Below are 26,714 nucleotides of genomic sequence, written 5' to 3'. Positions count from 1 at the left end.
AGCTAACACGTTAGCAAAATTGTCTATTCACATACCTAGCAGCAACATTAGCATTCATTTGGAGTGTTTCAGTCCACCTGATTGAGTTAAGTCAAATAGCCCTTCTCCTTTTAGCCCTGCTTTGGTCTCCACCAACTCCTGAAAAAGAACCTGACTCTTTAGCTGCTAGATATTGACTGATAATTCACTGTGGGTTTGTTATCATGAGAAATGCAATTAATCAATCTAAAAATACTGATTGGCAACTTCAAACATGTCAGACATTCCCTCCAAGATGAAATGTTGTTGGTATTTTGGTGAAGAAATCCTTTTAAGCCTGGTGCTGAATTAACACATAGTCTAATTATGTTTTTAATGACCCATAAAACAAGCATGTTATTACTCTATCTGCAGAGGGCTGACTGAGTCACTGATCAATATCAGTTACTTTGCAGTAACTTTGGTAAGTTGCTGAGCCTTTTGTCTTATATATATTACCAGTTCTCATTAGTGCTCATGCGTTGGTATGTTAGAAAAAGGGTAAAGGATGACTATAAGGACTACTTTTTAAACATACTACTTGCTTAGGGGCTTGCAGATGGTTCTGAAATGTTTATAGCTATGGCAGCTATTTCCCAAAGTTTCTCCACAAAATACATACAGTAACTTCCATGTCAAACTATCTCAGAAGACCCACAGGGAATAGGGTATTAAGCAATTTAATGACTTTAAAGAGAGGTTTCTTTGTTTATAAGGATAAATGGTAGAGATGTGCATCATGGTAAAAGTGGATTGAGAACTTTTGACAGGTGTTTACATACATAAAATATATAGGCTGGCCCTTCATGATGCAGAAATTGATTCAGAGTTAGTTTTTTGTTTTTTAAGATTGTCTGAATACACATAACATAATACACAAAATTTTTAGGTGTCAGTTAATAGGTATCAAGGCCCTTATTCATGTCATATAACATGCGTATTAATATTATTATGTGTTAATCAGACTACATAAGCACATTCATTGTTAGATAATTCATGAACACACAGTCATAGACTGCTTAATTATTAAAAGCTGAATGAGTTGTTTTATAATTCTTTATGATAGTATGACAAACACACAAGTATTTATCAAACTTGTGTAGTTTTAACATAGTCATTAACATAATCATGTTAATAAGCAACCAGAAGAGATTTACAAGATGCTGTAAGAATCTTACACAGATTTGTATGATGCCTATTACATGAACCATAATATAAATTGTACCCTATGTCACGTCATTGTTTTGGTCCAGTGCCCATACACTCGCAAATACATGAACATGAGCGACAGGATACTGCAGTCCACTTAATGGCCACTGGTGTCATTAATAACAAGAGTTTTCGGAATGTTTAAACCTTTAATGCTGCAGCATGTGCAGGAGCTGTTGATCTGCCCCAGCAGAAATGTAACTGGGAATGTTTATATCACAGAAACATGAACTGATGCTGTAGAGCAGCGCAACACTGATGCAGTCATCCAGGCTTTAAGGCTCACTCCCCCACTGTGACTTTTATCTCATTTAATTATGCAGAGAGGATGACATCGGAGCAGGGCTTTTGTACGTGCTGAGATATGACTCTGCCATGTGGGAACATCAGGGGCAACTGTACCTCCATTCCTTGCCCCCTAATGCAGACCGATCTCTCTATCTTCCTCCTTTCATTCATTCGTTAATTACATTACTCATCTCTCCTCTGGCCTCAGCAGTGTCAATGGAACAGCTGGGGTTGCTCCTGGAGCACAGATCCAGATAATCTACAAAACTCCTCTTGGTGCCATTTATTGAGACATAGGGAAGGAGGGAAGAGCAAATCCTCCTTTCCTCTTCTTTATTCTTTAGCATCTCATTCATATAAACTGGGAAAGGGAGACTCACTGTCCTTGGTGGAGTTATTACTATCTAAACCTGTCCTAGAGAAAGGTCTGTGTCAGTGTCCTTCTTGGTGACAGATGTTTTTTTTCCATTTGGACTGTCTGACATGGACATCTGGTATCAGAGCTGTTCTTTTTTTTTTTGGGGGGGGGGGGGGGGGGCAGTGCAGCTGTTAAATAGTGTTTTGTCTTGTTCCAAAAAACAAGACTTGATCCTGGCTTGTATTGCAGAAAACCAACAAGGCTCATATCTTAATTTGGTAACATATTTCAAGGTATTCTACAAGTGGGCTGGTATATTCTTTTTTTGCAACGAGGCAGATGTACGGCTTCGTTTTAACAGCTGGCCTGATGACCTTCTTGGATATGGTAGCCAGCATATGATTGGAGTGTGGTGCACCACAGCTGTTTAATTTTGGCTGACAGTCCCATTCTATTCACCAAATCTTACATCCATCTGGATGAATGGCCTCCAGTTGTTATTGTGTTCCATTTCTCCTTCAATAAACTGTGACATGAAATACTCAAAGTTGAATAAATCACTGTTACCTCTGCAGCTACTGAGTTTTCTTTGTAGTGGTAGAAATCAGATGGTAACAGCGGCAAAGGCTGTTGCAATAGCTGTGGTGGTAGTAGATGTAGGGGGGTAGGGACAGGAAGTAGAGGGTAAAATCACATGTTCCCAGGAATGTTAGGCTCTGTTGTGGGTGAGCAGTGGGAAGCTCATGGCCATCAGCGTGAAAACAGTGGAGGAGCTCGGCTTATCTCAAGACGTAGTAGAACAGGCCATGGTTCAAGGACTGATTATGTTGCTTACAGTGGAGCAGCCAAGCAGCCATAAATAACATGTATTTTGGCGTTCATTCTTTGGACCAGAATCTCTGAAGGTCAAAGGAAAGCCAGACTGAAGCTGCCAGTTTCTTTGCAATAAGCCCACTAAACCTAAACAAAATACTCTGGTCACATCATCACAACTAAGCAAACTCCATCTGCAGTCGAAAGCTCTGTAAAAAGCTAGTTTCAGCTTTGTCAGGTAAAACCTTGCCTTCCACAATGAGCCATGTAAGCTGAAGTTTTTTCTTTAGTATGGCTGCAGCAGAGAAAACAATCCCATATCTCATGAGTCCAAGGGGCATGATGATTGTATCATATGACCTGTATGATGTGGTATCCCTACTGACAACACAAGTGCCCAAAACAGCCAATATGACTCTTACAAAAACAATTAATGTAAGCAGCAGTCAGATGACAGTGACATTCACTTGTTCATATGAAAGAGAAGGAGCTGGTTTGGTGATGTAAGTTCACAAAGTTGACAACTCACTAGACTAGTTGGTGAACTGCTGCAGCTGGTGAGCTAAGCAACCCACTAGGTTCTTACTCAGCCTGGCATTAGTTCACCATTGCTGTTTGTAAGCTAACAAACTTAACAGTCAGTTAACAAACATGTTAGCTTGGTAGGTAACAGGACAATAAGTTCAGACCTGTCAAGATGACTGATCAATCTAAGGACAACTGGATACAGTGTTAAAAAGTCCATAAACATCCTCTGTGTTCCACAGGCACATTTGAATCCCTCCCCTGCCGAGCTGTCTGAAAAATAAATATAGAAAAATAAGTAAATAACATAGATTAATCCTATGGCTCCTCTAGACTTTCCAAATATTACTGGGCTAAATGGATCACATTCAGATGAGAAAAAGATAATAAAGAGTCACTCCACAGGGTTTGTGAAGCTCAGAAAAATGTATTTACTGTTCTACAGCCTCTCCTTTTCCACTGATTGTGTGAGGGAATAAATGCTTTTTGGGCATTTCCTTGGTTCAGTTTATAGCCCAGATTAGTATTGGTGTGTGTCATTACTCACCAAAACTGTATTGTATGCTCATTTACGCAGACAGATTTTGTCTTCTTTGAATTAATAGATTGTGCAGCAAAATTTTACCTTTTCAAATCCTTTAGTGTGGTCCCTTTACTTTAGGGACCACATATAGAGATTTTCTGAGTTCATTTTTTCTATGTTGTCTTTTCCTCCTCACCTTATTATAGGCAGAAATTGATTCTAAATGTTTCTATATCTGGTGGGAGAAGAGGCCATGAATTCAACATGAAAATAAATATGTTATCAGTTAAGCTGTGGGTGGTGGATGACACTAACTGGCTGATAAAAAAAATCCTCCTTCATGGCCACTTCACTGCATTCATTAAAGCTGATCTTATAATCTATAGTTTTCCTTTAGCTTGTAGAGCTTCAGCTCACACAGGGAGGGAGAAACAGGCCTCTGTGATCTCCATATAGAAGTGGTCTGCTATTGCCTCTGGCTTATTGAATTCCTTCTAGTCACCACAGGAAGAAAATCCTAATTGACAATTTCACACCGGCTCCTTCCTTCCCTTGTTATTCATTTCCAATCATTAGTCCATGATGGCTCTTAACAGTATTCTATCTCTTTATTAAAATTGCTTATACATTCCCTCCTCTTCCCCCCCAACAACAGTACCCAGCTTACCACTGCTCAGAGTGCCCTTGTGAGGCTAGTCTTTGAGGAGTGCACTGAATTGGTTGTATAATTGTCTGTTACGTAACTGAGTGAATTAGGCAGGAGATATGTTTAAAATGAGGGCACGGATTGGTGGCAGTGAAGAATACTGTGTTCTAGCTTTTTGCCTTGCAGAATAAAGGGGGAGGAGAGTTTGTCCATAAATGTGTGTGTGTGTGTGTGGTGTGTGACAATAGCAGCGAGGGATGGAAAAGGAAAGACAGAAACAGATAAAGCTGGTGTGCAGCAGAGGGATAGATGCATTAGCATGGTGTAACAGCATGAGTCATCACAACTTAGCTGATGGACATGTGGCCTGAATTCTAAGAGGCCCCCCTCCTGGAAATCTGCCTTATGAACATTTTTCCTGTTAAACTGTTAAACTGTTAAAATACTAATCCCAAAACACTCTTTTTTATTTAGTTTCCATCTTTCGTGTTAAGGCTCACCACTCTTGTATTTTGCAGTGCTCTAGCAAGGGATCACCTGTCAGTCAATGTGCAGTAGTCTGAATTCTTTTCCTGGAATTTATGATTGTCTTTCCATGATTATTGCTTTTACCTGCATCTATCAGCCTATACTGGCTAATGATCTAATCATTTTCTGTATGCAGATGGATTTTGCAGAAAAGACCAAGAAGATATAGTGTTTCAAAAAACAGATACATTTTTAAATTTTTCTTGCTGAGAGTTATATGAGAAGTCTGATACCACTCTCATATCTGAACAAAAAATATTCAGAAACAAGTTATGGTGTCTGAGGGCTTATGCCAGGTTAGCTGTTTCAATGTCTTTATACTTTAAGCTAACTGACCGCTGGTGGTAGCATGGGGATAATTTTTTGGTGACAAATTATTGTTTTATGAGCTACAAATTAAAACAAGATCAACAACTGACATGATGCTGACATGATGACTGACATGACATTTGTGGGTTATTCATGGTGTTTACAAATGCTCTTCCTAATTTAGGAACATATCTGTGGACAAATGTAAAACAAGTTAAAAAACAAATACAACCAAACTCGAATTCATTTCAGCCTATTCATGTGAAATTTCAGAGGGAAACATACAATAGCTTGCCACCCATAAATTGGAAAATACTTAAAAAATATATTATTACATTTAATATTCCATTGTCATATGCTTTTAAATTCACTGACTGTACTGTTTTTGTCATGTCAAGCACGTGTCCCCTCCCTGACCCCCATAGACATGCCTAGTGACAAGTTAAAAATCAGTTTCAATTGTATTTTGACATGTTGTAGCTAATTAGTTTAGGACAGGACTATTTTTTAATGAGCATATTGCAAAACCCAGGCCAGCTACAGCAAAGTGGCAGGCTTCTGTGCTAACAGTGAGATGAGGCAAAAAGCAGCTTGTACGCGCTATGAGCTGTGACGGGACATCTGTGTGGAATCTCCCCTCAGTGAGAACAAACTGATTGATCAGTTTCTTAAAAACCAGTATACATTTCCATATATGGTATACCTTTAATTGTCAGGTAACATTAAGAACTGTTAGTTAAGTCGGCTAGCTTAGCTTAGCCCTCTCCCCATCATAGCTTCATTTAATCTAACTCTAAGCAAGAAAGTGCAAAAAGTCAAGTTAGTGAAACTATCTTCCACTTAGTCATATCTGTCATGTGATGTGTAAGTGTAACATTGTGACATTTGTGACATTTTAAGCCAGCATGTAAACTTTCTAATCTTGTTTATGTTTTATTTACATTTTGTAGAGTTATTGAGAGAATTTTTAAATTCTGGGAACAGCTCACCTGCTGCATAAAGAGCTAACACAGGTTGCACTGGACTGAAATAAAACCAATTAGAAATGCAATCAAAGCAGAGAATCAAACTGTGTAGTAAGTAACCTTTAAACTGATGCTTTCTTCTGGTCATGTCCATCTGCTATTTAGTTAAATCTACACTCTCTTTGTTCTGGTTATCTAAAATGGCAAGTAATTAACCAATTAACCTTTTCATTCATGGCTACCAAGTGTATGTACTCTAACTCTATTATGTTTTCTGCTTCTACAGAAACATAACAGCTGATGTTGACTACAAAGGAGATTAAATGTCATGCCATGAAACTGTTTGGACCAATTCAGTCAGTGTTTTTATTTCTGAACAGTGTAGGTCTGGTTGAAAATATTGAAATTACTCAATAAAAATAGGCCATTTGCAAGAATTAAGATGCTAATAGGCTCTGGTATATTTCCCCAAGCAATATCTGTACGATATATAAAACACAGAAAACACATTCTGTCATTATTAATTTACTGCAGGGAGCTCTCAGCATGTCTCTGAGTATGCTCTGTCTCTCTTGACCTCCTCACAGTAGTCTGTTGTTATGAAATCTATAGGCTCTATGAAACATTGTATATGTCAACACAGCATCTCAGCACAGTCCATGAAATCTGTCTTGTAACGTGTTGTTACACACTATCTCTTCTCTTATTCTTCTGATCCACAGTCAACACATTAATTTGTACAGGGTCCACACATTTATCTGCAGCACTTCAGTGTGTTCTGTGTTTGCTCCTTGAGCACCTGGGTGCCTGGAACTGTGTGTGTTTTTCCTTGGGTGAAGGAGGAGGGAACAAGTGATGCTGAGGCTTGAGACTGCTGCTGCTGTATTTATGTATGTACACTATGTGTTATAAGAGTGATGAGCTCAAATACAGAGCTAGATTTCAAAGAGAGGAATTTGAAAATTAAGAACAGTGAACTGAATTAACTGTGTTCTCTGTTCATTAAAATTTGAAAAATTATCCTAATTGGTTCACATTAAAAACCTCAACCATCTCCTGTCCTCCATTACGCACATACCAGCTATTCCATTCCTCTCTAAACCTAAAACCTACCAAGACTATGTTGATGTTCAAAATGCCATGAAGAGCATCTAACTACATTGATCTAGCACAGTTAACATGAAAAGAGGTTGCATCACAACATTGGACATTTCTCTTTCCCCTCCACTCATCTCTCCCCCTCACTAATGAGCCCATTAGCAATTACACATTGAATCAGGCTTCTATGGCAACACAGCATGAGCACACCATTTGGAATAGAGAAATTTACACAGCATTCCCTCTCGATTCTGTTTTTTACTCATAAGAAAAAATGGGATATGTCAAATCTTATCATTCTAAACCTATGAAACTGCACCTTGTACATATGCTGTATAGAGAATACTGGATCATACTTACCTAAGATATTAATGATAACAGCAAATATATTTTGGAATACCTTTATATAAATCACATCCCTTTATTTCTATTTTTCCTGTTTTAAAAATACATTTTATATTTAGCAAGACTTATTTCTTTTTCATCTGACCAGGATACCTCCTGAATGCCTACAACTGGAGGGAGAGACGGGGCAGACAGAGAAAACACTGGAGGATTATGTATCTCATTTGGCCTGGGTATACTTTGGAATCCACCAGAAGGAGTTAGAGTAAATATCTAGAAAGAAGTTACCACTGACGCCTCCAAGGCTGCAGTCGTGGTACAATAGCAGAAGATGGTGGAATTCCCCCTATAGGTCGGGAACTAGCTGCTACCTCAAGAAGCAGAGTTCAAGTTTCTTGGAATCTTGTTCACAGGTGGCGTTGAGATGGAACATGAGATTAGCAAGCAGAGCAGTGTAGTGCCAGCAGTGATGTGAATGTTGTGCAGCACTATAGTGGTAAAGAGGGAGTAAAGTGGTAAAATATGATGATGAAGATCGTGGTTTACTGGTTGACATTCTAACCTTCCTCTATGGTCATGAACTTTGAGAGACTGAAATAGTGGGACTGGGGGTTCAACTGAAATTAGTTTCCTTCACAGGTAACCCAGATGCACCCTTGAGGACAACCAGCGGTCTTTGGAAGAGGCCACTTAAAGTAGGATGCCCACAGGGCACCTCCTTGTGTAGATATCTTTGGTACATCCAATTGGGTGGAGACCCCGGGCCAGCTCCAGAACACACTGGAGGGATTATACATCTGATCAGGCCTAGGAAAGCTTTAGGGCCCACCAGGAGGAAGTAGGAGGAAGTATCCAGGAAGAAGTACATCTGAGCCTCTCTGGTTTGTGCAACTGATTGAAAATGGATTGATGGATTGTATTACAGGTAATTCCACACTCTGCGTTTATTTGTTTGTGTTGGGCAGTGGCTTTGAGCACTGTTGCCTCACAGCAAGAAGGTTCTGGGTTCAAACCTCAGCTCAAACCTAGATTCAGCCGGGGCTTTTCTGTGTGGAGATTGCATGTTCTTCCTGTGCCTGTGTGGGTTCTCTCTGGGTGCTCTGGCTTCCTCCTACAGTCCAAAGACATGCAGGTTAGTTGGTGACTCTAAATTGATCCTAGGTGTGCATGTGAGTGTGAATGGTTGTTTGTCTATTTGTGTTGGCCCTGCGATGGACTGGTGATCCATACAGGGTGTACCCCCCTTCTTGCCCAGTGCCAGCTGGGATTGGCTCCAGCCGCCCTGCGACCCTTAATGGATAAGCAGTATAGATAATGGATGGAAGAGCACCAGCTTTTATTTGAGACTTGGCCATTATTTATTCATTACTGAAAATGTTACAGGGATTACGTGTGTCACTTTGAGACAAAACTCATGGCAGAGCATCAGTTGTTACAGCAACAGAACATTAGACTCCAACTTGGGAGACCATTGTTCATTTCCTGTTTCCCTATAGACAATAAACCCTAATTAGTTTTAAACATGGCCTCATTTTTCCATAACTGTATGTTATCAACTGGTAAGGTCCCCTGATAAATTATTAAAATAAATATTTGTGTTTATCATTACCAAACCACAATCTTTCCCTAATCATAACTAAGTAGGTTCTGTGCTTAAACCTAACCACAGTGGTGGTGTGAAGTAAGGTTTAATTTTTGGATAAATGTTGTTGTCCTGTTAATAGTAGTGGTTTAATTTGAAGGAATTTGTTGGTATTCTGGTGTTTTTAATATTGTATGTGCAACACTGGACACACTGCAATACTGTGGTGAGAAAAGCAAAACAAATATTTGTTTCTATGAAATGTGAAAGATTATTACTGTATCCCACCGAGGAGCACCTCACATCTGATTGTTTTTTTTTTTTTTTTCACAAAAACTGAGACTTACAGCTCATAAAAATAGCCTATGTCAGGAGTCATAAAATGATGTGATTTTAGTTGCAATTTACTGATGTGGGAGCTGTCAGTGGAGAGTTGGGCTGTTTCATCCTGATCCTACACTGATTGCAAGGCCATGGGGGAAAATCATTAAGTGCTCTCCACAGTCTAATCAGGACCAAGCATGAGGTTTTTGTCATACAACTCGGCTCAGTAGAGAGGTACAACCTAATGAATAAAGGAATTGTTTCAACCTATTGAAATCTGTTGATTGCTCCAAAAACACCAATTAGGCCTGTGTCGATGAGTTACGCAGCTCAGCTATATCAGCGCATGTACAAGTGCTCTTTTGACTCATCTGTGCGACTGGCTGCCTGGCTGGGGAAATAATGATGATGGTGATGCCGTTGCTGGGAGTTATTTTGAATGAGCCCAGGAGCCCAGGCAGTGACCTCAGTGGAGTCAAGAGTCATGAATGTAGAGAATGTTTCCTTTTCACAGCAGTGCCGGAGACAAACAGCTACTTGAAGACGAAGAAGGTGTGAAGGAAAACCTTAGATTACCCTCTTAAGTGATTTAAAAGCTTCACATTGATTTAGCCATTTCTGAGTCAAGCTGCTGGTGTGTTTCTGCTAGTATTCAAGACGTAAGACCCTGAACAACAATATCATACTGAAACATTCCGACTGAAATTTTTGTGCAAGATACTAATACATCAGTCCTACAATAAATCTGCCATTAATTAAGGTCATCATTCAGTTATAGTTTTTTTCATGTTTGGAAATGCATCAACCTTGATTTATAGAGTGACCTGTTTCAGTCAAGCAGCAATGAACGAAAACCTTGTGAAAACAAAGACAAGTGGAGCCTTTTGAAAATGTTATTAGTTTAATCATTCACAGATTACAAGATAAAAGAATCCCTGTTGAGAAATGCACAGGGAGCAATGAGGGGAATCTGAATCAGCATCAAGAGGTTTAGGATCTTCTAAAAAGTCAAGCAAAATAAAAACAGGAAAACAGCTTTTATGTGTTATATCCTCTTACTGTTACAGTTTCCTTGAAGATTATAGAGGCAAGGACAACCACAACGGTGTCATCTAGTACACTGCATGCACAATTATTAGGCAAGTTGTGTTTTTGATGATTAACTTTATTTTTTAACACCTACAGTGCTCTCACTCAATCCAAAAATGTTAATAAAGCTCAAACCTGAATATTTAAGAAAGTAAAAGTCAGGGTTTGTCTTTCTTAAGAGAATATCTCAGTGTGCACAGTTATTTGGCAAATATTGGTGCACAGAATTATTAGCCGAACTCAATGAATGCACTGAACTGAATATTTTTCCATCTCACTTGTGAAAGTGAAAATAATTAACATTTCTAACATTTCCACAAAAATAATCAGTAACCAATATAGCCACCCTTCTTTTCAATAACTGCCTTCCATCCATGGAGTCTGTCAATTTCTTTATCTGTTGATGATCAACTTTTTGTCTGCAGCAGCCACAGCCTCCCAGACACTGTTCAGAGAGGTGTACTGTTTTCCTTCATAGTAAATCTCCTGTTTAAGAAGATGCCACAAGTTCTCAATAGGGAGGAAGGGGGCCATGTCATTTTCCTGTCATCTTTAAGGCCTTTACTGACAAGCCATGCAGTGGAGTACTTTGATGCATGTGATGGAGCATTGTCCTGCATAAAAATCATGGTCTTCTTGAAAGATGCAGGATTTTTTCTGTACCACTGCTTGAAGAAAGTGTCCCCTAAAAACTGGCAGTAGTTCTGGGAGTTGATTTTAAGTCCTTCTTCAACCTGAAAAGGTCCAACTAGCTCATCTTTAATGATACCAGCCCATGCCAGAACCTCACCTCCACCCTGCTGGTGTCTGAATCGAAGTGGAGCTTTGTGCCCATTACTGATAAAACCTTTGAAAAATCAGTCTTCAGGTATTTCTTGGCCCAGTCTTGACATTTTAACTTATGTGTCTTTTTCAATGGTGGTCAGATTTCAGCCTTCCTTACCTTGGCCATGTCTCTGAGCACTGAACACATTGAACTTCTGGGTACTCCAGGTAGGTTACAGTTCTGAAATATGCCAGCACTGGAAGACAATGGGTTCCTAGTACCTTCATGCTTGATTTTTTGTAAATCTTTGGCAGTTAATTTGCGTCTTTTTTTCCTCAACACGTTTCTTTCAACCCTGTTGACCTTTTGCAACAAAACGTTTGATAGTTCTGTGATCATGACCCAATAGCTTTGCAATTTCAAGTGTTTTTCGGCCCATTTTGCCTGAGGAAAAGAATCTGCCTAATAATTATGCACACCTTGATATAGGGTGTTGATCTCCTTAGGCCACACCCTCCCTCATTACACAAATACACATCACCTGTTATGCTCGAATCCAATAAGCACTCAAGTTTATACAGTTTGGAGTTGGGAAATATGCATAAAAATGATAATATGGTCAAAATACTCACTTGCCTAATAATTGTACACACAGTGTATAGCAGAAGACAGGTTACAGTGTTTATTTAGTTTTATAAATGGTGCGTGCGCAGACCTGTGAAATGAGCATACAGAGCAGTACCTGTGTGCACAGAGCTCTGAAGCAAGAGAACAGAGGGACATCTGAATGAAGGAGCATTTCTGTTTTACATAAAAGTACATAGTCCGATGACCACAGAGCTGTGACATGCCTGAATGAGATCTACTTTCATTCTCAAATCTCTCTCTTTTTTTGGGCAGAAATTAACAAGCTGTCAGAGTCACTTGTAGCAGTTAAGAGGTCAGTACATTGCATCAAAACAGCTTGTTGGATGGCCAGATAGCTTCACAAATATGGACAACAAGGATATGAACATTTCTATGCACCACTATCAATACCTCCCACAAGACAGTGATTGAAAATGTGTACCATTATCCCCATATTTAAGCATTATTGCAATGGCCAGCTTTTTGCTCCACCTGAACGCACAAATACATGAATGCAGGAATGGCAACGAGATGACCTGACAGTGACTGTGAGCAGAGGACAGATATATGTGGTCCATAACATATAATTAGTGGGGTGGAAAGAGCAGGAGAGTTGAGGACCTTGGGTGGTTGGCCCAGTTGTTGGGGAGCAGGAGAGATGAGGGCCTCAGGAAGATGGCCCAGAGGCTGGACAGACAGACAAAACCGGGCTCCTCCATCGTTGGCTGGGACGGCCAACGCTGAAAAAAACAGCAGCTGGGACCCCTGACTCAGGAGGGGGGACAGCAGAAGGAAATCCCCAACTTAGGAGCAGACTGGATTACAATGCTGCAGTGGGACCTCCATGGCACTGGGCAGGAGAGAAGACCAATGTCAGTGGGAGCCACGTGTACCTTTTTTACAGGATCTCCTGAAAGGTGGCTCTATGGCGTTTTCTGGGGCAGAATGAGACAATGGGCTAACCGAGGAGCAGGCTGGTGGCTAGAGGATGTAAGAGCAGGCAGGCTAGTTTGCAGGTCCCATGCTAGGTTTAGCTAGAGGATTGCTGGAAGAAAACAGAGAGGACTGCAAGATCACCTGGAGTCTAGCACACTGAGCCACTGCCACAGCCATGCCCAGCAGTATTTATCAGAGTTGGAAGACAGTCCTTTCAGTTGAAGCCTAAGCGCCTAGCTTGTGCTCCAGATCTGTGGAGTTCAGAGCTATGTCAGTTTGTCCAAGGCAAGTCTCACACCAAATTACTCCTCCACAGAGACTTGTACCACTGGGTCCATGGTGGTCAGTTGGTCATGCCTGAGATAGCAGAGGCAGGAGGACCCAAATGCAGGCACAGAGGAAACAGGCAGAAACAGTCACGTTAATAATTCTGAGATTTCCAACTTACAGGCAGTGCAGGTAAGAATGCAGGCAGGTGAACAGAAAAACAGGTGAGCACATGAACCAAAGTGGAACAAGTAAGAACAGAACACCGGAGTGCAAAAACTCACAGGAACACATGAATACAGAAAAGATAACGAGAAGAACTGACAGTCACTGTAAGCAGGTATACATGGCTCATGGCAGATGAAAAGAGTTAAGGTGGGTGTGGCAGTTGGGGCTGGGTGAATAGCAGAGTGAGAACATGTGTAGATGGGCAGGGAAAGCCAAGTGACTACACTGAAGGGAAACAAGGCAGGAGGGAGATACAAGAGAACCCAGAGACAAATGCTAAGTGACAAAAACAACTATAAACACCTTTTATTTATAGTGTGGTTAGATGACAAATTTGTGTTGACCAGTTATTTTCTAGCTTAAAACTGGCCTTACTTTTTTCACCTTTTCACATAAAACACCTACTCTTTCCTGAAATTTGGCATTGGTGGTAAATATCTGCAGAATTGTCCAGTATGATTGTTATACCTAAGAATACTGGGCTGTGTGAAAAATCAGTATTCTTGACAATAGATTTAGTCACTGATTGGTCAGTGGTGATAAATGTGAAGGACTGTGCTTGGCCAGCTGTTACAGCTATTTTTTGTGGTAGGCTGGCTGATTTGACACATCACTGGCATGCCTAGGCTAGTTTCTGACAGTCATATGTATTTACAAGCCACAGTGAGTGTTGTCAGCTCACACACAGTAAAGTAACCAAAATCTATCTGTAACACCAATGCTTTTAAACATACCTTGATAAAAAAAGTAATAAGCTAAAAAGGGCACTTATCCTAACATATACTCCTTTGTAATGTTATAATCTAAATAAACTCTAGTGGAGAAATTTTGTGCGACTAAGATTTTGAAAGTCTCAGCAGGGGCAGAGCCAGGGGTGGCACAAGGGGCCTGTGTCACCCCTGGTTACCACCCCTAGGGTCAGAAAATGATAGGAAGATAACTTATTATTGGAACCACAGAATGACTGCAAAGAGAAACAAACCAACTACAAATGACGTGGCCATGCTGTTTGGAATCATTTTACATCTGGGGGACCTTTTACATGTCTCTGTCTAGGGCCCCATTTGTCTTATAATGTATCCCAAACTGGAGGCTGTTTGGAATTACTAAATGTGGCCTAAAATTGCTATTATTTCATTAGAATACTTAAAGTTGTCAATTTGGCACTCCTTTATTACCCTGAATAAACAATCTAACTATTAATAATATACAATTTGTTATTGCCAAGAACCAAGCTTAAATGTGAGTCTTAACACATTTGAACTCATTTTACAAATGCATCTTTTTTGATTAAAGGCCAGTGTTAATCTGCTGTACTGGCAAGCAGATTTATCAGTTGAGCCCCTCTATGTTATGAATCCACCTTGTTTGTGTACCAAGACAGTGACAAGTTGTTTCTCCCAGCGTGACCCTGGAGAACAAAATGTCTCACACTAACTAGGAACACACGCAGCTTGCTGATAAGGCTTTGGGTCTGTGTGTAAAAACACTCATTACTCTGGTCTATTACTCCTCTAGCTCCAACGCAAATTACTGCAAATCTTGTGTCATCAGAACAGAACAACAACTGGAAAGTACTCAGAACTCAGCACACCAGAAACACACTCACATGGCCTTGCAGGAGGAAAATGCCATCTTTCATAATTATATTTTACATTTATTATACATTGTGTTTTGAATATATATAATTTTTCTCTCTTTGCTTTAAAAAATGATTAATGGTAACATGGGTTGGCTATGAGTGTTCTGCTGTGCTGTTACTGGGGTAATGTCCCACAGAACAATATGATGTAGTTCAACAGTGTTAACAGTGGCCTCAAAAATTATTTCAGTGTAGGCAACTCATAACAACAATCATTTTCACCCTCTAATCTGTTTTCACTTAACTTTTGGCAAGAAAGAATATGAGCATATTTATAGTATTTATCTATAGTGCCAGACGTCTTTTAAATGAAACCATGTCAGCTTATGTAAATGATGTCACTGGATCCTGGTGTATCAGAGCATTTGAATACTCAATGAAAGTACCAGGTGAGAATATAGTTGGCTGAGTGCATTGAAATGCTTGTAAACATAATCTATTGCAAACAGGGTGGCCCTGTGTAAAATTCTTAACTCTCTAACTTAGATGGAAGATTACATGTCCAAATAATTTTTAAAAAAAAAAAAGTACACTATTGTTTTTTGCTTGTTTGTTTGTTTATTTTATGTTATTTTTAATAATTCTGTTTTGTTCTGTTTTGGCTGGACTGCAACAGTGAGGCCCTCCTCAGAAATGGAAATGTCTGTGACTGACTGACTGAGCATTTAAGTTACCATTGATCAGCTGAATGCTGTGTGATGAAGTTACAGCACTGGAAGGCTAGCCAAGTGTTGGCGTTTACCCACTGGCTATTACTCTTTTAAAATGAATTGAAATGAACAGTTTCTATTTTGTCATGAGAGGAGCTAGTTGCTAGTTTTACTGGCATTTCAGATCCCCTTGCTGACTTTTTCCAAAGTACCCAGCGGAAAATCTTGCAACTTTCCAGACAAACCATAGCTACTTTCTACATCGACATTTGGCAACTTTACAAGCAGGCTTTAGCTATTTACCTTTGAAAGTAGTTTTTTTTTTTTTTTCAAAGAGGTTCCAAAAGTTTTCAGCTGCATCCTCAGTTTTGCACATTGACCACACATGGTCCAGCCATATACTAGGTTTTGACTTAGGCTTGTTTAAATCTTGTCTTTTTCAGTTGCTGCCCAGTAATTTGACCAGAAGCTGTCCTACCTGACTTTCGGTGACACAGTGGCTGGGGATGTCATCAAAAAGACAACAAACCAAAATCAAACTTAAAAACAAATACAAATGAGGCAGATGGTAATGCCATTAATGAAAGGTATTTTGGAATTTGGAGCTTATAATGGCACTGTAAAAGTCAGTGGATCACAAAAGCTGTCAGCACCACAGATTTATTCATCTTCACCATATTACTGTAAGGTGAAGGAAAAAAGCTCAGACAGTTCCAGTGGCTTCATACAACATCCACATTTAGGAGCTCTGAAAAGAGAGGGGAAATAATCCCAGGTCCCTGTGGGATCAGATGTCAGCGGCAAAACAAGCGACAGATTGCCTAAGCCCACGGCCAGGCTGAAGGTGCTCTGCAGAGCAGAGGGAGGTCATTACTGTTGGCCCTTCTGCACAGGAGGAAACATGGAGGGGCGGGTTGTGGGGGAGTGAAGAGGCTGCATGGCTCAACCAGGCAGTCACACGCTCTTCCCTGCTGGCCTTTTTCCTCTGCTAAAATGCAGCAGGTCACATTTGAACTGAAACCACTTACCAAGTTTTCTTGTAACCTGCAGCAGCTCAACTGTGTGCCATTTAGTTGCTGAGGCATGAAATAACAGAGAGGGGGAGGGGGTGGGGGATCGCAAATTGGAGAAAAGATGACCAGCTTGACCCATGTATTAAACAGAGTGAACAGACATGGAAACAGTCTAGGATCCAGTCTAGGCCCACAGTGCATGGACCTCATTGGTTATCAGTGTATTAGAATAAAAAAGTGTGAAGAGAGAAGACCCACTGATTTAGGAGGTATTTGTTCCTCAACATAGATCTTCTGGAAACTGTAGTGACACTATAGATTATCTTATGGTTATCAGTTTCAATTATTTTGACTCTGAGAATTATGCATGCAAATGGAACCAGGTACTACAGAAATTTCATTTACACTCAACCACCTGAAACTTTAACTGCTAAAAATGCCAGAAGTATAACCTCCGCATTTTAGCTGTTTGGTTACAATAGTCTAACTAACAAATATCCATGAGCTAACAATTCTATTATTAAGTGCAAGTCAGACAAACGTTTAGTCGTCTTCATGGGATCTAACTAACACTTCTCCCTCACCTTTACAGATCGGTGCTTCTTACCCACACAGATCCATCAGTGGTCGAACTGGTCAGGGATCAGATAAATGGTACAACAGCTCTCTGAAATCACAGGGAGAACAATGGCTAATTTCTGTGTAACTTATAGTTGACACATGACTGTATTCACAGTTTTCACAAACAGTCTAACTCCCAGATTGTCATAAAGGGACACTTGGTCAGGACCGCTTGGTGTGAGTTATTAATGCACTGGGTAACCATTTAGTGTAATTTTTCAACATGCAGGGTAGTCTGACAGACTTCCAACATTCTCTTCTGCATTGAAAGTTGACATGAGTCAAGCAGACCGCTGCCTATTGTCTGTGGACTTATATATGGGGAAAGAACATGTTATGGTTTTGAAGTCAGAGTAACCTTCAAATCCCAGTAGATTACTCCAGGGCTGTATTTATTTATTGTATTTTAGGCTGTCAGTCCAACACTGCAAAGTGGGAATATTAGCTTTAACATAACATTTGTCAGAAATTTCTTTTTAAGAAAATGTACACAGAGTTTTTATGTACTTTCACTCATCATGACGTGATTAGCTGCCCCTTCTGAGTGTGTGTTCTGAGAAAAAAGTTGGTCTTTTTAGACAGCCCTGGCTCTAGAACTGGCATGATGAAGTTCATTGGTGTGGCTCATTCCAACCAATCATGGCATGGGAGGCTATAAAGGAGGCAGTGGGAGCGAGTATGACAGAAAAATAGAAATCTAAAAAGAAAGGCTGTATGCTCTTGGTGTAATGTTAGTTACTAGGAGGAGGGTTGTGAGTATTGCTGTCTGCAGCTACTGTGCTAGCTCTGAGAAACTGTCTCATCCGCTCTGCATGTTAGCACGCAACCTAAGTGCTCTGTCGTTGTTCTGTCTGTATTGTGGTATTTGTTCTTACAAAATTTCATTGTACCCTGACAATAAAGTCTATTCTATTCTAATCTATGTTGGAAAAGGTTTGCAAGCACAATGGGATTGATGCACTTGCCAGGTGAAGTGACCTTACTTTAAGTACTGAACTAATTGAGTTGAGCACAATGACTGTACTAAGACACATGTACAGAATTGGTGTATATTATTTTGTTGCACATTCTATTCTCAGGGACACAAATGAATTTCTGTGCTCAAAGAAAATATATATTTTATAAAAGTTCACTCATCTTTTGTGCTGCTGATTCAACCAGCAGAATTTCATATCCATCCAAACCTTGGAAGTCCTCCAACTGCCAGATACCTGTAAGACTTATAAGATACTTATAAGATTGTTCTAAAAGTAGAAAATGCACAGGCTTTTCCTTCCACAACCTGGGGACCAAAATAAATCATCTCACTTCACCACTCTATGTGATCTGTATTCCAGTCATCCACCTGAATAGCTTAGTTACTACAACAATAGCACACTCAAGTTTAAACAAAACAGATTCACACTTAGAACAATTACTCTCATTACACAGTGATGAGGTTTATTATCCAAAAAAGGCTTAGCTGTCTCAGATAAAAAGATGAACTCATAAATACGGTCCCCTGCTGTTTGATGATCTACGTGGATTTGCATATGAGATGCTTGTGCTGAAAACTGCAGGTGTAGCGCTGGATCACAGATCTGTTATCCAAATGCTCACTCAAGAGGCTGAACACAACAGCTGTGGTTAAAAAAAACAAACAAAAACAAAATGTTAAAACTAGGTCAAAAGGCAGCAACTGTCATCAAGTGAAACAAATCCACAGGGCTAGACCGGACAGACTATGGTCAAAAGACATGGTTTGTTCTTCAGAATAGATTTCTTTTGCTATTTGTCAGTAACATAGACAGTTATGTAAAAACATAGCATCACCATTCTCAGTCCTTTCAGGTTCTGGTTGGTTCTAATGGATACCTCCAGCATAATAATGCACAAAATGAGTTCAGTGTACTTCAAAGGCCTCCTCCAGCACCTTTGGGATGTTGTAGAACAGGAGATTGGCAGGATGAATGTGTAGAGGCAAATCTGCAGAAATGATGTGCAATCATGTCAACAGGCATGTTCCATGCCACAAAGAACTGAGACTGTTTTTAGAGCAATGAGTATTAGTAGCCTAAGGTGTTCCTAATATCCTAAATCCTAAAGTGATTGGTGAGTGTATGCTTAAAAGGCTCCCAATGGCAACACTGATACCACTAGTCTATTATGTTTTTTTTGAATGTTATGTTGAATGTTATCATACATTCATACACTGACCAGGCTGAACCACAGAATCCTGTTTTGAATGGCACTGCCACACTTTGTTAGCTTTTACTATAGTTAAGCCTTAATTAAGACTGCTTGTCACCTGAGGTTTTCAAAGTAATGTGCAACAAGTAATGATAGTACTGTCATAACCATGTCATTATTAAACAATATGGATTTGTTTTGGAACATGAGACAAATTGATGAGACAGAGTAGACATTTATCTAAAAGGAAAGATACAGTTGTTTATCATTAGCATAAGAATGAAATCTGAAACTGTGTCTAATAACGGTATGTCTTAGGAGGAGGAATATATAAATAGAAAATAAACATGGGCCAAAGATGGGGCCCTGAGGTTCCCCACTCTCCACCACCTATCTGATCCAGATGACCTGGCTCTCACAGTAGCAATAGCAAGATTGTTAAAAGTTGTATATTGAGAAGAGAAATGAGAATCCTTAAGGCATATGAAAATTAAGTTGGAGAAATTGATTCTAAGACATTAATCATCCACAGGTTTTGCAGAAACAACTTTGGAGCCCATAGTTTTATAGCAAATACTAAAATATCACAGTTAATATTACACTAATTCATGCTAACAAATGGGACTTTTAACACCTGACCAGTGACTCAGACAACAGATGATGAGCAGTAATACCCTTTCCATCTCTGTTACACAAACACACAAAGGCATAGCCACACATGCACATGCACTGAGGACAGTGAGTACAGTAGCCCCAGGCCCAGATGGTGCTCCTTCTTCACCAATGACGATGTTACATAAGTGGATTGAGCCCAGGAGCAGAGGCCTGCATGCCTGCTTTACCAAGCCACAGTGGTGCATGGGATGCTTTCTGTGGAAAAAAGAAAAAGAGAGAAGGAGGGGGAGAACGTATCTGGTGCTTGAGCCCCGAGAGACAGACGCATACAGCTTTAAATAGCTCTAATCCCACCCCCATCCTTGCACATGCATTCGGCCACTTTCCTGCCACTGGGTATCTGACAGAGCACGGCGAGGTATCAGGCATCCACAGCCCCTCTTCGCTCAGCTCTGGTGGGTGTGTGGGTGGGGACCTGTATCTTGGATGTCTGCCTGTCTATGGACATGCACAGCTGTGTGTGCACGGTGGTTAGAAGGTGTATTTGTGATTAGAATGTGTGATCTGAGCAGAGAGGCTGGGATTTAAAAGTGAAGGACAAATGACAAGGTTTGTTTGGTCAGAACAAGGACACATTAATGACCTTGGGCTGCCATAAATCCAAAAAATAAGGCAACTCTCTCTTTACAATTGCTGTTTATGCAAAACTACAAGCCCTAGACAAAAAGACAAGGTTACTGGAGAGCTGTCTGCTGCTCTCATGCAAGTGACCTAATGCATATCCTACTCTTGTGCTGTAGGCTACACTAATATTCTATACACCACCACACACAATAACACTGACATGGGCCAAGTGGTTAAATGCCATACAAATCAGCATTCATCCAGTCCCCAATTTCCCTGCCTGCTTTCACCTGTCCATCACAGCAACACCACCTCTGTTCTCTCTCTCCTCCCTCCATCTCTACTTCTTTCATTCATTGTCTGCCTTATAGGCAGCCATCTCCTTCTCTTGTTGTCCCACTGTCTGTGTTGCCCTCTTCAACAAAAGAGAACACTTGAGGCTGTGATGTGTGTTTGTGTGTGCCTATGACAATGATGCTTCATTTCCTCCAGACTGCCTGCTTGGGTATAATAGCTGGTGTGCAGCTGGGTGTGTATGTGTGTATGCAGAGTTAATGCACTGCCTCTTTAAGTCAGGAGTGCGACAGCTTGCAGCTATGCTCGATCCTTGCCCCCTGCCACTACTGCAACACACTGCTGTTTGCATTTTGGGAGCACTATCTTATGCATACTGACACATTTTGGCACTTTTTTTGTGATTAGTGGTGCCAAAAAATTAATTTGCAAAGGCTTAAAAAAAAAAGAATTGAAATGCAGTTTTTATTATCATTATTATTAGTATGTGTTGTCTTGTTGTAATTGCAAGTCTATAAAGGACAATGATGATTGTTTAAAAATATAACTGATAACCATAATATGAAAAATAATTTAATTAGTAGTAGTTAATTAGAGTAGAAATTATCTTCAAAACCTCTGGTGGAGCTGGTGTTCTTTAGATGGATATAACTAATACAGCAAAGGCTGAATTAAATTAACATGTAAATAATCCTGATTTTCTTTGACAAAATAATCCCAACTCATGGTCCACTCATTCACTTTTCTTATAAATTTCAATCATTTTAAAACTACAAATGATGGCAGGCATGGTCATAAGCAGTCCACTGTTTTTGGCCATGCCAGCAGCACAGCTTTAGCAATGTCAGTCTCTTAGCTGGTCAATCTACTGCTTTTGTCTGAGATATTTAAAACACAACTGGATGGATTACTATGATTTTTTTTTTTTCATTCATAGTACCCAGAGGGTGAATCCTAAAGACTTTTGTGATCCACCGACTTTGGCTGTGGTGCCACTAGCAGCTCAAGATTTGAATTTCATTCACTATTTTCTCAATTATTATATTTCTAAAACTATCTACAATAAATTTTTACTTTATTGTGTGTGCCCCCTGTTTTATGTGACATGGAAATTACGCTGCCATTGGTGCTGACGGCGTGTCTGCGTCAGACACCATTTTCACCAGTAACATTGGTGGTCCCTCCTCATTCGGCTAGAAGATGGTGACCGTTGAGGGTGAGAGGCGTCCAGTGTTCAACGCTCTGGCCATTTGAAGTGCTTACAGTACACTGCATGTTTCCATTCTCGTCTATGAGAATGCACTTATGCAGCCAAAATAGCAAGTGTGAATATATAAATATGCAAATTGAGCCACAACTTGAGTCTTGCTTTTATGCCATTACTGTAGAAAAGGGAAGTTACATAGCATCAATATTAGTTCCAGCACCACAGATTTTATCTGCATGTCCTCACAAATAGGCTGTACTGGAAGTAGGTTTACCAGCTTTTCTGAGGCCAAGGCTGCTGTGTTACATGTCATACCTCTGATTCAGCGATCATGATGTATAAAATCACACACAGGAGGGGCATTATGCTGGCTTTGTGTGGTTTTGTGTAAACAAGCAAATCAGGTGTATTCAAGGGTCAAGAATATAGTGTGATCTCTTTTTAAAAAGGGGCTAACCAAATAAGGGACCTCTTTGTCTAATGCCACTGTGGTGTGAATATACAGCATATATTCATATTCTTATTCAATTGGCAGAAAATCATATATTCCATTTAGTCCATAGCTATAGAGAAATTACAATTTGCACATTTACAGAAAACAAACAAATAAAAATTTCAAATGTAAAAGGAGAAAAGAGGGACATGACTCACCATGGCAACTTTTCCCCTGGATATTATTTTGCTGCTCTTGACTGATTTAAGCAGTCCTTTGTCCTTTTGCACAGCCAGAGAGTTGTTGCAAGTCACAATTCACAGGTATTTGAAGTTCATTTTTGCTCAGCTCTGTGCTGTATCTGTTGGATTTGTCCATATTTTCTGAAAACTGCCACCCAGTTCTCACCGGTGGATTTTCTGGTATCCTGTCCGGCTTTCTGTATTTACCCCAGGATAGCACAAAACGTTTCTAAGAGCTGGTCCATACTGACTGTCATTTTGATTGCAGGCTCCACCTGCTCCAGGTCAATGAAGGAAAGCTCATAGAAGGACACTGGTTTCAGTTTCACATTTTTTTGTTGGGAAATCAAAGCACTCGTCATTGTATGCAGTGACAGAATCATAGAAGTCCTGCAGCTGCTTCGACCTTTGTGCTGACTCGAAGCTGCTGAGTTTGGTATCCAAAATTTGACCTGTGTCTGTTGAGGCATCTTCATGTTGAACTTTGGGACTTCCATGTAAATATCTGCGATGCAGAGGTTTGTTTCCTCTAGGTATTTTATGAGTTGGTCAAAATTGTGGAAAAAGAACATATACATCTCAGCAGCTGAACTCAATGCCACGGGACAGGTCTCCCCAAGGGACCTGAAGTATGAGGTAAGAGCTGGCCAGCTTTGCAGGAGATGATCGACAGCTGAATGACAGCCATTGTGTGTGAATATGATGCAGAATTTCATGCCACTCAATGTCAACAAAGGCAAAAATGCACGCAGTTCCTCTATTTGGGAAGCAGACACTGAGAAGTGGCTGTAGATCTTAAAAGCAATCAAGTGCTTGCAGGCGTCATGAGCTACGTGAGCTGGGTAATTAGCTTTCAGAATGTTATTGTTGGCACTGCTCAATAACTGGTAAATGGAGAGGTGTTTTCCCAAAGTTGAAACTGGCATTATCTGCTGCACAGGCTGTGATGTGTCGAACATCCACTTCACACTATACCCGACAGTTCATCAGAACTTAACGTATGCCGTTTGCAGTTTCAACACCGTCTTTACAAAACTCAAGTAACTTGCTCTGAACTTCATCAGACACAGAGAAATATCCAACACACTCTGGAAACAGGCTTCAGCAGTTTTGTCATTTTCTGCAGTAGCTGTCATGAAGAATTCACCAATATTGCATGTTGAGTTAGGTCATTCTCACCTCCATGGCCGACTGAGAATTTCAGAAGTACAGAAAAGTCATCACTGGTGAATGTAACTCACATCTTTTTACTTCCCATTGCTTTCCTTTTTTGCAGGTCTATCCATATTTGCACAGGGAAAACTGACCAAAGTAACACCAGACACTGCAAAAACCATTTCTTTATGTACAGCTGATGTGCATAATTGGATGACAGGTCTCACCCCTGGTCTTGATAAGCACATTACCTGCTGTATCAGATCTAGAATCTGTAAGTGTGCCGTCTGGCTACAGAGTAGAGTAGCAGTCAGTGTACAGGATAAGGGAGGTCCTGTATGGAACAAACCAATTTAGCCCAATCTACTGGATGTTATGGCTAATGTGGGACAGTTGGGAACCCTAGCTGGAAGGCTGGTGACGTAGCGACTACGTGCACTAACTCAAGCGAATGTATTGGTACCATTCACTGCTGTGTACATGACTGCACATGCTGTTTTATGGAGTACTTTTGTTTATCAGCGTTTATTATTATTCACTCTGTTCTTTGTTATAAGGCTGGTGTGGCCAGGCTGTCACTTGAACTGGCCTGTGACAGTTTATTAGATACACCTGTACAATCTACTGCAAGCCAACACAGCAGCCCTGCTCTTATTCACTCCTTACTTGTAATTGTTTTCAGTTTTTGTTGACACCGTCAGTGAGGTGTTTAAACACAAACCGCAGGTTACTGATTTATGAGTAGTGTCTGCTGGTTTTTCATTTTACTTTTGTTACAGCTGTCATGAGGACCCATTAGGAAATCAATAATGCATTTTTACTGCTATGCATTAATATCAAGTGAGCATGTCAGTACTGAATTGTGTTTTCCACTGGCTCATATGCTGTGAGAAAATGCCACAATAAAGACTAATATGATCCCCATGAATTACAGAATTTGTCATGACTGCCATTCATCTCCTCTGTCACCCTGGCTGAGTCAACACTGAATGACACATACTGTATTTGTACCTGCTGCTTTAGGCTGCTGCACTCTTACCATTGTGAAACTTCAAAGATGTTCTGTCCTCACAACTTACATTCAACCAGTGCAGTAAATTACAAGTAGAGGTTTTCAGTACATGAATGTACTGAATCATCACTGTCGCTAACCAGATTTTTTACTTTGAACCTCCATTCACTAGCAACTGAAAGCACCCTTGTCAGCTCAGCCATAATATACTGCACTGTATGTACACTGTGTTATTCTTAAAAGCTTGCTGAAGGCACTGAAAAGTACAGTACACATAAACAATGCAATAGTCGCAAAGTTACTACTTTCTAAAGAGTGATAATATAGACCATCTATTAATACATGTGGAAACAAAAAATGAGACAAGCAGCCAGACTACAGTCTGATCTACTGATCATCAGCTGGCTTAATGCTAGCCTGGGTCATCACACACAACTTTCAATACTCTCATTACACATCAGACAAAATAAATAAATACATTAATTAAGTGAGAAAAAAAATCAGGGATCACCAAAGTCATTAGCCTACATCATCAGGAAACCATGAATGTTTGTACCAAATTTTGTACCAATACCTCAATGATGTGGAGGTACAGTGTACAACAAAACTGATTAATGTTACTAAAATGTTGAATATGATTACAAATCCTGTCCATTTAATACAGTTCTATTTTTCAATTTTTTTCAATTGTGATCAAGAAGAATAAAGATTAATTTGCAGAAATAGATATGTTTCACAAAAGGCTTATATTAAAGAGATCTGTAACAAAAGATAGTACACCTTTCATTAGTGAGAATCTATGTCCATCTTTATTACAGAAGCCAGATTTGATCCTCCTGAGCTTGGATGATACCAGTCTTGCAAAAATCTGTGGAGAGATGTTCCTCTGTTCTTCACAGATGATTCTTTTCAGCTGCTCTTTGCTGGAGGGGTTTTTGTTGCTCTGCCTTCTGCTTTAAAATACTAAAGAAGGTGTTTTATTGGATTCAAGTCAGGGGTCACTTGGACAGGTCATAGTTTTCACTTTTACTTTTTTTCTTCTTTACAAACTCCTGTGTGATTTTTGCAGTGTGTTTGGTATCATTATCATGCTGGAAAATTCCATTCCTGCCAAGCTTCTTCAGACCTTGAGTCATCTTTTCATTCATTCAAACTCGCATTGATAGTGCCCCCTCAAACCAGCCCCATGTTAGCGCACCCGCCCCCATCCAAATGTTTAATGGTGCAGTCACTGTGGTAGTCCTGGCCAGGCCCAGGCCAAACATGCGGGACCCCATCTGATCCAAACAAATTTATTTTGGTTTCATTCGACCAAAGAATGTGATGCCAACACTCACCAGGCTTCTTTAGATGTTGTTTGGCAAAGTTTAATCCTGCAGTTTTGTGGGGTTGATGTCATAAAAATGAACTCTATTAAAATGTTGATCACTCACAAGTTACAGTTACAGTGAAAGACAATACACGACAGTAAAATATTAGTATTGTGAATAACCTCTCCTAACCACCATACCTGATTACTGGGCTTCTCTGTTCTTGCCTGCTGTAACCACCACTCCCCTCTCTCATCCTAATCTTCCCATCATGCTGCAGGCA

The 26,714-nt window shown here is 40.1% G+C and overlaps 1 long non-coding RNA gene across 2 annotated transcripts; it reads right to left on the bottom strand.

The window, feature by feature from the left end:
* Positions 1–10,432: 10,432 nt before the first annotated feature.
* Positions 10,433–24,582, bottom strand: LOC108900302 (uncharacterized). 2 transcript variants are annotated; one of them, XR_001963698.2, is made up of 3 exons: positions 19,183–24,582; positions 17,334–18,990; positions 10,433–13,306 (listed from the first exon to the last, which is right to left on the bottom strand). It is a non-coding gene; the product is annotated as an uncharacterized LOC108900302 (long non-coding RNA). The 2 variants fall into 2 exon arrangements; XR_007815356.1 differs by having other exon boundaries at positions 17,334–20,409; positions 22,931–24,582.
* Positions 24,583–26,714: the final 2,132 nt, after the last annotated feature.

This window comes from Lates calcarifer, linkage group LG3 (genome assembly GCF_001640805.2).
Source record: "Lates calcarifer isolate ASB-BC8 linkage group LG3, TLL_Latcal_v3, whole genome shotgun sequence".
Taxonomy (NCBI): Eukaryota; Metazoa; Chordata; class Actinopteri; family Centropomidae; genus Lates; species Lates calcarifer.
This window is presented reverse-complemented; position numbering and strand designations above follow the sequence as displayed.